The sequence below is a fragment of the Lemur catta genome, chromosome 3 (assembly GCF_020740605.2).
Source record: "Lemur catta isolate mLemCat1 chromosome 3, mLemCat1.pri, whole genome shotgun sequence".
Lineage (NCBI taxonomy): Eukaryota > Metazoa > Chordata > Mammalia > Primates > Lemuridae > Lemur > Lemur catta.
Window position 1 is genome coordinate 14,828,072 of NC_059130.1, and position 12,803 is coordinate 14,840,874.

Sequence of the window (12,803 nt, forward strand, 5' to 3'; positions counted from 1 at the left end):
CATCTGGGCCCTCACAGCCCTTCCTGGGGAGGCCCAATGTGCCCACGCCCCTCGGAATATTTGCCGCTTGGCAGGACCGAGTGACCCAGTTTCCCCAGCGGGGAGGCTCAGCTAGCAGGCCGCACAGCGCTCCGCATCTGCATGTCTCTCCTGCCCTCTGCCGGTCGGTCGCCAGGCAGGAAGCTCGCCCGTGCAGGCAGTCCCACACCGGGTCCGCGGCGGGAATTGACTCTCAGCCCTGTAAATGTTTGCTGAATTAACTGAATGAATGAGTGGATTGTGTACAGTTCTAGACTTTGTGGCCCAAAGTGGCCAAAGAGACAGGGACTGCCCTTGGCAAAACACCAGTGAATTTGGCTGAGCTGGGCCTGGGCTCCCAACCTGCCTCCCCTTTGCAGTCCTTCCCACCTCCCTGCAGAACCCTTCCCTCCGCTCCCTCACAGCATGTTGCCTTCCTGGGATGAACTGGACTTTCCCAGGCACAGGTCAACTAGTGTCATCACCACCTGCCTCATTACAGTTCCCTCTACCACATTCCCATTGAGTGGTCTCAAGTCCCTGCTTGAATGCCTCCAGTGACAGGGAACTCATTATCTCTCAAGTAGCCATTTCCACTTTCTGAGGGGTATTATCAAACGAATGCACTTTCTTTTTCCTTCACACTACATCTGTCCCTGACACTTCCACTCACAGGCCCAGTGCTTGCCTCTTGGCTGATTGATTACTCAGAGGTCTGACCTGTCTACCCCATGACAGCCTTTCAGCTCCTTGAAGACAGCAGCCACATCCCTGGGACTTCTCTTCCCTCTGAACATGCTGAGCTCTCTACTTCCTGAGAGGTTTATCTTAATATGGGGTCTTAAAACCCAAGAAGTCTGAAAGACTAAGAAAATGAATCTCCAGTGGTGGAATTGTAAAAGATGAAGGCATTTTTAGTCTGAAGACCTTCTGAAAGGCAACTATTTACCTACTCCTAGGAGAAGCCCTAAATAACAAAATGGGATCATTCTTTAATCACCATTTGCACAGCATTTTAGAGTTAGAATTTACAAAGCTCCTTCATAAGCACTATCTCAGTGAGTGAAAGTGTTTTCATTACAATTTCAGGGATGAGGAAAGTGAAGCCTCAGAGAGGAAAAATGCTTTGCAGGTGACCATAGAGGAAGCAAGAGATAGCTGGCACTCAGATCTGCCCTTCTGATCTCACGCCTGTCATCCTCTCTACAAAAGCATCGCAGCTTCTGCCTCTTGAGAATATGAAAAGAGAATAAGGCAGAGAACAAGTATTGAGCACTTACTGTATGTCAGACACTGTTCTAAGAGCTTAATATGTCTTAACTTTACATTCAAAATGGCCATGTAAAGTATGTCCTATTGTCATCATTATTCCCACTTTCTTTTTCAGAGTCAGTAAGTCCAAAATCCAGCACACTAACCCACCCGTGCGGTTCAGCTCCAGAACTGACTCCTAGTTGCGCCACCATGGCTCCCATGCTTGCTGAGCTTAAGCATACATCTTTGCATCTCTTCTTGCCTCTCATTCACCTGACTGATGATGCTACAGAGAAAGTTAAAGGAGAGTTCCCCAGGGGTGGCAGTGGGAGACCTTCCTTCAAAGGCAGCGTGGTGTGATGGTCAAGAGCCCAGAGGCTGGTTCAAATTCTGGCTCTGCCACCTTCCAGCTCAGTAACCTTGGCAAAGTTCAACCTCTCTCTCCGCCTCAGTTTCACTCTTTGTATAATGGGAGTTTCATTAGCACCTACCTCACTGGGTTTCTGTGAATTATGAGTTAACATTTTTGTAAAGTGTTTAAAGAAGTGAATTTTTATTATTAAATTTGGACCTTGGATTTTTTGAGGTGACTGGGGAAGAGTCTGGAGGGCAGGTCAAAGCAGGGGCCAACTTGTGGGAACATGGAGGGAAAGAGTCCTGGAGCCCAGATGAAGAATGGGCTTGTGGGAGGTGAGGGGTGGACGAGAGAGGAACTGATGGAGGACCTAAATGACTTTTGGTGGGACCTGACCTTTTTGTGGATTCTTAGTTTCTCTGGATTAAAAGGATCTTGGGTTATCTAATCCAACCAGGCCATGGAGGAGGCAGGAGTCTCCAGTCTCAGCCAGAGGCCCTGGAAGACCAAAAATTCCCTGCTTCCTAAGACCAGGGACACACTGCATTAAAATAAGTGACATTTAGGGGGCTGGAGTTGAGGGAGGTTCTCTTTGGCCTCTTGAAGAAATTGACAGCAGGGATATAGGGTCCAGATGCCTTTACACCTGACCTAAATTTGGTTTCATATTCTCTTCTCAGGAACAATACCAATCTGCAGCAGAACTGCATGAGTTCCAAGCTGATGGCACATTGATAACGACAGCTGACATTTATGAGGGATCCTCATGCACTAGACACAATTCTGAGCACTCACTTGTATTAACACATTTAATCTTTACATCATTGCTTTAATGGTATTAGCCCCACTTACCCAGGAGGAAATGGACACACTGAGAGGTTAAAACACTTGGCCACCATCATGCAGCAGATCGTGATTCAAGTCAGAGGGTGAGAACCAGACGCTCTGGCTCCAGGACCAGTATTCTTAACCACGATGGAAAACCAGTCATTACTTTCATCTCAAAAATAATTGAAATCATGTATTTAAAAATCTTAATTTTGTCTGAATATTTAACTGGATCTTTAGAGGTTTTAGAGAAGCAGGTTTATCTCATAGCTTATAGCAGCACAGAACCAAGTGGGGCCATCAGTAGCATCCTGCATTCCTCCAGCAGGTATCTGGGTGCTTGTTCCATGTTAGGCATGGTATTAGGCCCTGGGGATGTTGCACAGAGTGACACAGATGCAGTCAGGTCCCCAATAGGGTTCTACAATCTGGCAAGGCAGAGATGCTAGTCAAATAGTCACACCAATATATAATCCACACCACCCTGAGTGCTGAGAAGGAAAAGCCCAAAATGCTCTGAGAGAGTACATCATGGGCAGCAGAAATTGCCCTAGACCGAGGGGTGGCAGGGGAGGAGGGAGGACATGGGTTGGCAAAAATTTTGCCTCCACATATGTAAATGAAAGCTTTTCTTATGAAAGCACATGTTTTTCTAAGGTTATTTCTGTGTTAGTGTAAATTATAAACACAGGCTCAAACTTTGCTCAGGGGTTCAATACTTAGACACAGAAAAGCTTCACGAAGAATCTTCTGAGACTGCATAGTCCCTGAATTAAGAGGTAAAAAATGCTTCGCTGGTGTCCAGAGTGAGCTGGCATGAGGAATCTTCATTGATCCCAGGACCCTCCAGTGCCATGATCTCCTTTATGGAAGTGACAATTCCTACACATTTATGGCACACTCCAGTATTCATTAGCAGAGTGATGTTAGGAGCCTTGGCTCTGGAGTCAGACTGATACATGGGGTAAGTTATGTAATTCCCATAGGCCTCAGTTTCTACTCTATCAAATGGGTTAATAATAGCATCTGCTTTTAGGTTAATGTGAAACGCAAATGAGATAACACATATGAAACATCTGAGAATCACACTGGACACAGCCAGTGTTCAACCAATGTTAGCTTGTGTAGCCTCCAACTTTGGCCATGAAAAGTTAGGGCAGTGACATGAGTCTGTATTTATCTCAAGATATAACACGGAATTTCATTTCTTTCTATGTAAATCATTGCTAAAGTTGTTTCCATGCTTTGGTTTCCTTCTTTTCTTCCTTTCCTATTTACCTATCTGTTTACATCACTTAACTCTATAAACCTTCAGAGAAAAAGGTCACACTATACAAAATTGCTTGGTGTTTCCTATATGAAAAGAGGAGAATCAATATGGAAATTGAATTCTGTTCATCATTCCCAATGGTTATTTAAAAAATTTACCCAAAGGGAGAAACAGAACTCTAAATATAAAAATCACGTAGAAATTTCCATTTAGGGAGCCCCGAGTGCTTTATTTTGAAGGTATTATTATGATTGTGGAAGCTATTGTTAAATTTCAGACACTGTGGGGTGGCAGGAAAACCCCCAGGTGAATTTTGCCCACAACCACTCTGGGACCCAGGGGAGGAGGGGCCCATGAGTGGCCTTCAGAGACCAACCACACACTAAAGCTGCCTCGGGGGTGGCTCCAGGCAGTGCACTTCAGAAATGCCTTTCCCTCTCCCCAAAGCAGTGATCAATCTATAAAGAGAAAGATGATCCTATGGGGGATTCCTGCCTAGGTGTGCCCTGGGTTTATAAAAGTGGTATCCAGGGTCCTGATCCTCTGAGGGCAGGAAAATAGCTCCTGCTCCCACGGTCTCTAAGAGAACACACTACCACTTATCTCTCACCCTCAACAATGGCTGGAATGCTGCCTCTCCAGGCAAAAATAATTGCTCACCATAATTATACTTGGCATTTGGGCAACATTTTATAGCCACTAATTAGTTAAATGCATGCAGCACCCTGTGAGACCAAGAAGGATCCTGGCTCTGCTTTGTTGAGGGGAAGGATGAGGTGGGTGGTGGGCTGTCAGGTACAGCCCGAATCAGAGAGGCCCTGCTCCTGGCCCTAAACCAGGCACAGCAAACTCTGGGCAGCAGAAATAAATGGGTTTTAGCTTTCTTTTCTCTCAGAAGACAATGAGATGATGGTTCCCTAAACCATTTCTTCTGCCACAGTAATGGAAATAAAAGCAGTACACTCTGAGCAATCTCTACATCAATTGGAAGCCCCGGTTAACTGATTGCCAAGCACCTATTGAGCTCTACCTGTGCTAAACATCATGGGGAAAAGGCATGCCTCCATTCCTTCCTTCAAGGAACACATAACCTAGCTGGGCTGGGGTGAAGTAAAATAACATACATGAAATAAACAAAGGGTAAGTTAAAGTGGAAAGAGCGACATGCAATGGAGTTTGCTGAAGATGGAATGAAGGAAGAACTTGTTGCTAGGAGTGCTGTGAGTGGACAACCTGCAGTTGTCACCTGCTCAGGGATTTCCTCAACTGCAGAGAATGCCTTGCACAAGCTCATGCTCCTTTCCACGGTGGCCCATCTAATGACTGGAAAATGCAGAAATATAAAGGCTCAGTCATCTCAGCCTATCTTGGGACAACTCTGAAACGTTGTCCCCATGGGGTTGGCTGAGGCTGTTGTTGGATCTGTATTGCAGCTCTACCTTTTCTCCTTCCCTATTCTGGACCCTTTCCTTCCCTTCCCCAAGTGTCCTTCTCAAAGTCACTCCTTAAGAAGTATACCTTGCATGCTAAGTTCTGCCTCAGAATTCACTTTCCAGGGAACCCAATATTAGAAAGTTAGATAAGTGAACTTCCATTAGGGGCCCACTCCAGAAAATGGGATGTTGGATTTGGAAAAGACTAATCAGGCTTGGGTACATAAAACAGGTGGGAGCAAGGGAGAGGATGGAGGCAAGAAGATCAGCTGGGAGGCCAAGAGATGAGGAGGGGCTGGACCAGGGTGATGGCAGGGGATGAAGAGAATCCACGAGCCAATATGAAGGAAGAAGAAAAGATAGGTCTTGTTAGCAGATTATTTTCAGAGAAACGTCAAAGATAAAAAGGCTTTAGTCTATTTTTAAAAGTTATTGCCTAACAAAATAATCTTATTATTAGGATGGAGGGTTGTTGTGATAAATGCTGTTTTAGACTTGAATTTGAGTTGACAATAAGATTTCCAAGAGGAGATATCTTGTGGGCAGATGTATATACAAAAGAAATCAGTTTGGGAGACTATCAGATTTGTATTTGAATTTTCCAAAGATTGCCACAATATCCTCCATCCCACATGCTCTTCTACATTGTGAACTGGCCACTGCCTTCATTGAAAAGTGTAATCTAATTCCCCTCCCCTTGAATTTGGACAGTTTTTGACTGCTTCAGCTATTAATAATGGAGTATAGTAGAAGAGATGTTGTGTGATTTCTCAGGCTAAATCAGAAAAAGTCATGCAACTTCTGCCTGGTTCTCTTGGAATGAAACCATATGCCCTGTAAGAAGTCTGACCACCCTCAGGCTACTCTGCTGGGGAGGCCAAGTGTAGCAGATAACAGCTGGGATCAACTGCCAATCATGTGAATGAACTGCCTTGGATATTCAGCCCAGATGAAATGACTAAAGCCCCAGCCAACATCTGACTGCAACAATGTGGGAGACCTCAAGTATGAACCACCCAGCAGAGCCATTCCCAGATTCCTGACCCACAGTTGTTTTAAGCCACTCAGCACTGGGGCAAATTCATTATATAGCAACAGTAAGGGTAAAAAGGTCATTAGTAGAGAAGAGAATAGAACCTCATCATTGTGTCCTGCACAATAACCTTCTATTCTCCAGTCCTGCTCTACCTCCCACCCTTGCCTCACCTGCCCTCCCCCATCACCATCTACCTTCTGCATAGCTGCCAGGGATCCTTCTTAAGTACTTCCCAGCTAATCTGATCAAATCACTCCCTTCTGGAAAATCTTCCATAGTTCCAAATTGCCTGCAAAGGTCCTCAGATTTCAGTATACATTATATGTGATGGTTAATTATGTGTGCCAACTTAAGGGTGCCCAGGCATTTGGTCAAACATTATTCCAGGTGGGTCTGTGAGGGTGTTTCTGTATGATATTGCCATTTGAATTGGTAGACTAAGTAAAGGAGATTGCTCTCCCTGATGTGTGTGGGCCCCATCCAATCAATTGAAGACCTCAATAAAACAAAAAGGCTGAGTAAGAGGGAACTCCTCCTGCTTAACTGTTTGAGCCGGGATGTTGGTCTTTTCCCATGTTCGGACTTGAACTAAAAAACTGGTTCTTCTTGGGTCTCAAGCCTACTGGCTTTCAGAGTGAAATGAACATCATGGGCTCTCCTGGGACTCAAGCTTGCTGATTGTAAATCTTGGGATCTCTCAGCCTCCGTAATAGCAGGAGCCAATTCCTTATAATAAATTACACAAACATACACAGTCATGAACTGAATTGTGATGTTTTGGTCAACAATGAACCACATATATGGTGACGGTCCCATAAGATTAAAATACTGTATTTTTACTGTACCCTTTTTGTTTAGATACACAAATACATTGTGTTACAATTGCCTACAGTATTCGGTACAGTAACATGCTGTAAAGATTTGTATCCTTGCCGGGCATGGTGGCTCACACCTGTAATCCTAGTACTCTGGGAGGATGAGGCTGGTAGATCATTTGAGCTCAGGAGTTCGAGACCAGCCTGAGCAAGAGCAAGACCCCGTCTCTACTAAAAATAGAAATAAATTAGCTGGACAACTAAAAATATATAGAAAAAAAATTAGCCAGGCATGGTGGCACATGCCTGTTGTCCCAGCTACTTGGGAGGCTGAGGCAGAAGGATTGCTTGAGCCCAGGAGTCTGAGGTTGCTATGAGCTAGGCTGACGCCATGGCACTGTAGTCCAGGCAACAGAGTGAGACTCTGTCTCAAAAAACAAAAAAAAAACAAAAAAAGAAAGAAAAAAGAAGATTTGTATCCCCGGAGCAATAGGCTATACCATACAGCTCATGTGTGTAGTAGGCTATACCATCTAGGTTTTTATAAGTCCACTCTATGGTGTTCACACAATGATGAAATTGCTTAAGGACAATCTTTTCAGAACATATTCCCATTGGTAAGTGATGCATGACTGTGTGTATATGTATATATACATATATGTACATATGTGTGTATATATACATATATATACAAAATATATCTCCTATTGGTTGTTTCTCTGGTTTCTCCAGAGAACCCTAATACAGGTGAGGCCCAGGAATTTGCTTTTCTTTTTTGAGACAGAGTCTCTCTCTGTTGCCTGGGCTAGAGTGCTGTGGCATCAGTCTAGCTCACAGCAACCTCAAACTCCTGGGCTCAAGTGATCCTCCTGCCTCAGCCTCCTGAGTAGCTGGGACTACAGGCATGTACCACCAGGCCTGACTAATTTTTTTCCATATATATGTTTAGCTGTCCAGATCATTTCTTCCTATTTTTAGTAGAGACAGGGGTCTCGCTCTTGCTTAGGTTGGTCTTGAACTCCTGACCTCAAGTGATCCTCCTGCCTTGGCCTCCTACAGTGCTAGAGTTACAGGCGTGAGCCACCGTGCCCAGCCCCAGGAATTTGCTTTTTAAAACAAGATCCCCACGTGATTTTGATTTTGGTTCTGACACTGGTCGACAAACATTAACCTACAGAATGCAGTCCTTTACAACCCAATATTCTACTCCTTCTTTTGTTAAAAATAAAAAACTCATCATCACCCTCAAGAGAATAATGGCTTTGCAGACCTCCATACTGTCTATATTTATTAGCCAGCTTTCCTAGTTTGCTTTAATTTCTGTAATTTGTATTAGGAAAACAATTTTATTCTCATTCTTGATGTGTATAAAATCAAATCTATAAATTAATATTTTATGTAATGTGGTTTCAAATATGCATGTGCATAAAATTTATAAATTAAATAGTAACAGTAGGAAAAAATATATTTTTCAGAAAAATGTTATTTCCACCACTACCCTCCCTTCCAAGACCCCAGAGAATCAAATACTCTGCCCTGCTGTGTTGGAAACTACTACTTTAGCCAGGGAGGGCTCTGTAAAAATCCCATTGGTGCTATTCTTTCTGCCTGGAAGGTGTTTTGTTCCTTTGACACATATTTACTAAAAATTTGGCACAGGCTAGGCACAATGGTATGCAACATGCCTCTTCCTCCATAGAGAAGTAATTGATTCTTTCTCTGAGGGCTACAAGTCCTGAGTGCACAATTCTCTAACAGCCTCACCACTCCATGATAAAGTTAGCTGTCTCCTTCACTAGACTGCAGCTTCTTAGGTCAGGGACTACATCTCGTTCACCTTTGTGTGCCAGTCAGCGGCACAGGGCCTGATTCCCAGTATCAACTCAATTAATGTTGATGAATGAGTTAATAAACCAATGATGATAGCCCAGTGTCTGGCACATCATAGATGATCAATAAATATTGGTTGAAATGAAATTGAATTGAAAGTGCAGGTCACAGAAACGAGGGCAGAATTTCAAGAAGAAGAGGTTTGTAAACACTGTCAAAAAGATACCAAAAGATCAAGGAGAGTGAGCACTGGGGAAAAAAAAAAAAGAAAAACACTGAATTTGACAAAACGGAAGTTAATGTTAAATCCTAGAATTAATAGCAATTGACAAAATGCTCATCACAAAACCAACAAGTGAAGATCAGTAATTACCCGGAGTGTTTGTAGTACCTCTTTAAATCCAGTTACTGGGTAAATTCCTTTGAACTGCAGGTTAATTATGCTACATTCTTCACTACCTAGCCAGTTAAATAAAATGCCTACACATTGGCTATCAACATTTAAAGATCTTCCACTCACACTTGAATTTTAGATTTAACCACACAATTGCCATTTCCATGAAAAGATGTGACTAACGTGTTATTACCCCAGATACTTTCTCTCTCCATTCATTCAACAAACAAGTATTTACTGCGTTACAAACTTGCTGAGTAGAGTCCATTCTTCAGCTAATGGTGCAACTTTCTATTTGTAGAGCTTGTTTGTGCTTGTGGCTCCATTTTTGAAATCTTAAATCCTAGACTTGCCTGGATTTCCAGGGCAGCTTAACTCCTGAGAAATTCCTCTTAGGAAACATTTAGAACTCTTCCTGCTATTTGCTGCTTCCAGAAATAGTGCTAGCATGGGCATCCAGGGGATCCCCCTTGAGTAGAAATGCTGCCCAGAGTATGTCCTGGGGATCCCTGGTTTACATCCTGTGGTCAAATCAGTTGAGGACTTCTTTACTCCAGGATTTGCCTGTCTTTTTGTAAGGGTGGAGAGCTCACTAGGTGATCACGGCATGGGTAGAGAAAGAATCCTCACACAAAGATTAAGACATAAAGAAGTAAAAAGTTTATTTTACTTTATTGCGAAAGAAAGAACCGAGAGAGAAAGAGAAAAGGGAAATGGCATGATACTGAGCGAAAGTAGGGAGGGGTGTCAGCAGCTGAGGAAAAGTGGCTCAGGCTATTAAAGGGTAAAAATGGCTTTTTTTTTTCTTTGCTGCAGACTGGTAACTGGAGGCAGCAGGGTACCCTTTCTTCCTCTTTTTCCTGTTTCAGAGACTCTCTTATCTCTGGAATGTAGTCAGGCTGGTCTGATGAATGTAAAGGAGAATTTACACATTTCTTTTGTCTGCTCACCTCCTTTTAGTTGCTTCGTAAACACTCTCAGCAGGTAATTAGTTAAGCTTATAAAAGACACGTAATTACACTGCTGGTTGGACTTCAAACTAGTACAACCTCTATGGAAAGTAGTATGGAGCTATCTCAAAGAACTAAAAATAGAAATACCATTTGATCCAGCAATCTCACTACAAGGCATCTACCTAAAGGAAAGAAAGTCATTTTATAATAAAGACATCTGCAGTTGAATGTTTATGGCAGCACAATTCACAATTGTAAAGATGTGGAAACAACCCAAATGCCCATCAATAAATGAGTGGATTAATAAAATGTGGTATATGTATACCATGGAGTACTACTCAACCATAAAAAAACAATAGTGAACTAGGACCTCTTGTATTATTCTGGATAGAGCCAGAGCCCATTCTTTGAAGTGAAGTATCACAAGAATGGAAAAACAAGAACCACATGTACTCACCATCAAGTTGGTACTTACTGATCAACACTTAGGTGCACAAATGGAAGCAATATTCATCGGGTGCTGGGCAGGTAAGATGGGGGTGGAGAGGATGGGTAAATTCCTAACTAATGGGTGTGGTGTGCACTGTCTGGGGGATAGGCACCCGTGAGTTCTGGCATGGGCGATGCAAAGGCAATATATGTAACCAAAATGTTTGTACCCCCATAATATTCTGAAATTAAAAAAAAAAGAGAAAAGAAAAAAAAAAGAAAAGACAGGTAATTAATCTTGAAAACAGCAATAGAGGGAAGTTAAGGTAAGGTCCCCTTCAGTCAATCTTGTAGATAGCAAGTTACATAGTTATTTTCTCTGTTAGATAATTCATTAGCAAAGCCATCCTTTCACTTTTCTCTGCAAAGATTCATGGGGGTAGGGATGGCGGCTTGGGTAACATGGTACAAAGTGTTTTCCAAACTCACTTAACGTTTTTTCTTGGGTTCATTTTATAGGATATTGGGAAATATTGCCATAGATTATGTTCATTCATTTACTCAACAAAAGTTTCTGCAAGCCAATTATGTGCCTGGCAGTGTGCTGGGAACTGTGGCAAAAAGGTGACTAACCAGACATACAGGCCTGTCCTTATGAAGACTTGGGGGGGAGATGGACATGAATCAAATGCACTAAACTGTAAGTCAAATAATCACAACAAAGGTAAAACTGTAATTGTGAAGGTTCAAGAAGAGGCACATCCCACAGCCAAATGAGAGGCTATACTAGGAGGCTTCAGTCTGGTCAGGGAAAGCTGCCCTGAGGAGGAGAACCGGAGCTGATCTGAAGCATGAGTAGGAGTTCACGTGCGGAGGATGGTGGAGAAGAGCACTTGCTCCTAGATGGGAGGGAGCTCCTAGATAGACAGAAAAGCCAGTGGAAGGACGGGGAACAAAATGAGGCTAGGATGGTAAGAAAGGCTACACCATATAGGGCCTTACAGGCCATGTTGGGAATTTTTATCTTTACCTGAGGAGCAATGGTGCCACCAGATGTGTGTTTTTGAAAGATCATTCAAACTGCAGAGTGGAGAACTGACTGGAGGTGGCCCAGAGTGAACCTAGGTAAGCTGTTTAGAAGGCCATTAAAGTGGTTCAGGATGATGGTAACTTCTTGGCCCACGATGATGGTGGTGGAAGAGATGCTAAAAATAATTCATTCTCATGTGCCAAGATCAAGTCTCTCTTCTCATATAAAGCAGCTGAACTCACCCAGAGCTGGCTTTGTAATAACTTATAGATACCCTGTCTACTTCACCAAAAATCTCCCCTTCATACCTGAAGGATTGGGGGTGGGGTGAGGAAGGGAGTGGTCTGCTCTCATTTCAATTCATTCAAACAAAAGCATTGTGTAGAAATGCTTTGAATTGTTTTGGAAGGCTGGATTTCCTCAAAGCTGGTCTCTTCTAGCTAACACTGGGCTCACAAAGATAATTTGTGAGATCTCAGAAGTTGATTGCATTTGTGTAACAGACTGTGCTAAACACCCCAGAAAATATCTGCATCTGCCACTTTTGGTCCAGTTGAAACACAGTTGGTGACAGAAGCGTTCATATTCCATCAGCTCCATAACAATATCAGTTTTTATAGGTGGTGAAATGTGAGATGTGGGAGATAGGAAGACTACATAGAATATACCCTCATGAGCTCTTTAAACTGGAATTTCCAACAGACACTAGGAATAGCAAGAGGATTTTGCCTAATACCCAACAAAGGGCCACAAATCAGCCTTTTCCCGTCTCTGACTTTAGAAGCTTTGTCCAATAGGTAAGAGTCCCTGAATCCCCATCTACTTTTCAAGACACCTAAGTTTTGTCTCTAACCTGCCTATAATCAAATGCAATATTAATACTCTCCTGTGGTTGCTATAAACTATTGAGGTTAAAGCAGCATTCTTAAAGCAGGCAAATATTAACATAGTCAATATATATTTCCCTATTACATTTAGTGACCTGAGGAATTGCCTTCACCACTTGTTAGCAAATTTTCCCTGTTAAAGTATTGTGCCTGTTCACAGCAAAGAAGGGGAGAATGGCAACCAGTAGTGTCACCCATAATATGTAACTATGACTTAAAATCAAATGCTTTGCTGGTTGTGGGGGACCCTCCATAGTATTATTCTTAAATA